The sequence below is a fragment of the Bison bison genome, unplaced genomic scaffold, assembly GCF_000754665.1.
Source record: "Bison bison bison isolate TAMUID 2011002044 unplaced genomic scaffold, Bison_UMD1.0 scf7180017863029, whole genome shotgun sequence".
NCBI classification, from domain to species: Eukaryota; Metazoa; Chordata; class Mammalia; order Artiodactyla; family Bovidae; genus Bison; species Bison bison.
This window is the reverse complement of record NW_011493601.1, coordinates 39,550-42,235: the sequence shown is the minus strand read 5'-3', so window position 1 is coordinate 42,235 and position 2,686 is coordinate 39,550.

Below are 2,686 nucleotides of genomic sequence, written 5' to 3'. Positions count from 1 at the left end.
TAAATTAAATAAGCAGGGTGACAACATACAGCCTTGATGCAGTTCTTTTCCTATTTGGAACCAGTCTGTTGTTCCATGTCCAGTTCTAACTGTTGCTTCCTGACCATGCTATCAGATTTCTCAAGAGGCAGGTCAGGTGGTCTGGTATTCCCATCTCTTTCAGAATGTTCCACAGTTTATTGTGATCTACACAGTCAAAGGCTTTGGCATAGTCAAGGAATATAGATTTTTCAATATTAAAAAGAAGACACTTGGAGTGACAGAATAAAGATAAGTCTGAAATCTATGTTTTATAATATCTAAGATCATATTTAGCCTCTATAGTGATATTACAGCATAATATCACTTGCTTCTGAGCCTCTATCATGTATTAGACCCTGTCTTATTTTAGATACACACCTGTAAGATAATGGTCATCATTTCTCTTTTTATAATTGAAAAAGCTTTGGCACACACAATTGCCTGGGTCACATGAAATAGTAAAGAAAGTGGAGACCAGTCTTTCTGAACCCAAGCTTCCTTACAGGAATGTTTGCAACTATATAAACTTGCATGTGTGTCATTCTAAAAATGGAAGGCACATTCTTGAATTATATTTTGTCCCTTTTGAAATAAGAGATTTATTAGGAGAAAATGTGTTCACAAGTTAGGATCCCTCTGAACAGAGCCTTGGGTAGCTTTCAGAGGATGATTTAATATTGAACAAGTGCTAGCAATGCACTGACCTTCATGTTAAATGCTTCACATCCATGATCTCATTCATCCCTTTACATGAGGAGGATATGATTATAATCCCCAATTTACAGAAAGTAAAATTGATGATGAAGGAACATCTCTGTTCTCTCCAAATCTGCTCTGTACATTTTTCTGCCCCAGTCTACACCCTGACGGTCTGACCTCTCAGGACTACTTTTCTTGGTCTCCATGACCCCTTGGCTTGTTGGGTTTGGCAGTTGGAAGAACCAAGAGGGATGAAGTCTGAGAGAAGAGACCAGAATATCTGCTCACCTGCCTAAGGTTCTGGCAGAGGATGTCCTTCTCCGTGATCACAGCTCAGATCACTGGTACCACTTCTGTGCCCCGTCCCCACCCCCAAATCCTCCTCTTTCCTCATCAGTCTTCAGGTGAAGACCACTTCTTGCTGTTGCCAGTGCTGGCTCTTCATTGCATTTTGTTCCTTTGGTAACTCTGCACACTCCTGTTAGGTGATCTTCAATTGCACTCTGGATTGTGCCAATCATTGACTGCTGAAATCTCGACTGACATGAAAAAGCAAACTAAGTTGCCTGAGGGTTTCTTGATTAGGACTTGGCAGAATTGGAGTTCAACTCAGGCTTGTTTGATGCCAGCACCAATGACTCACAGACTAATCACCACAGGAAAGAGCCTGGATTGTGTCTCAGCCCCTAAGGACATTGCATTCATTTCAGGGTTGATGACATTGAAGACACTGATGTTCAGGGAATGTGAACAGCCATCCACAGGCCATCAAAAACAGCTCAAATCCTGAAGACCTAGCCAAGGAGATGGCTGTTGAGCAGGTAGACCAATCTTCTCAATGTTAAAAGGCAGCAATATTACTCTTACAGTGTCTAAAGTGATTACTGCCAGGAACCACTGATATTACAGCCATATCACAAATCCAGAAGACTCCAAATGATGATGCCTTGACCTCTGTCCCAGATACTGTTCTGTTAATTCCTCAAGCTCCATATCACACAATTTGAGTCATTCTTTAGCTCATTGAAAATTATGCATGGAACTCCTACTATGGATTAGACACTGTGCTAACTGCAAGGCATATAAAGATGAATAAAACAAGGCTTTACACAAAACAATCACAGAGTATATATGCAGTCTCAGGCACAGTCCAGACTCCAATAGTTATCATAACTATAATTGAGAATTATATATGTTGCTGTGGAAGAAAAAGGGTATTTTTCACTCTTACCTTTAGACTAGCATCACTCAATTTTGTCACCCAGCCACACACTGCTTTTTCCCTAATGCCTAAAATTCATAACCCAAACTCTAAGCTATAAAAGTTTTGTTGGCTATAAAAGCTTTGGGGACTCACATGAAGTAATCAGCACACATACATACTGAGCACTCAACAAACCATCAGCTCTTTCTCAGTTAAATATCTCTCACAATGATGACTACATTTTGGTCATAATTAATAGAATATTCTCTGGCTTTTTTTTTTTTTCACCTTCTAAGTCCACATAGCAATTATTTAGACAATATTTTTTCCTTATCCTTTTTATTTTTTTTTTCATTTTCTAATTAATGTTTTGGATCATAGTTACTTTACAATGTTGTCTTAGTTTCTGCTGTATGACAAAGTGAATCAGCTATATGTATACATATATTCCTTATTTTTTTTCCTTCTGATTTCCTTTCCATTTAGGTCATTACAGAGCATTGGGTAGAACTCCCTGTACTATAGAGTAGGTTCCCATTAGTTATTTATTTTATACTTACTAGTGTATGTATGTCACTTTCAGTATCCTAATTAATCTCACTCCTTTCCCACCTTGATGTCCATATGTTTGTTCTCTATGTCTGTACCTCTATTTCTGCTTTGCAAATAAGATCACCTATACCATCCTTCTAGATTTCACATATATGTATTAATATACGACATCTGTTTTCCTTTTTCTGACCTACTTCCCTCTGTATGACA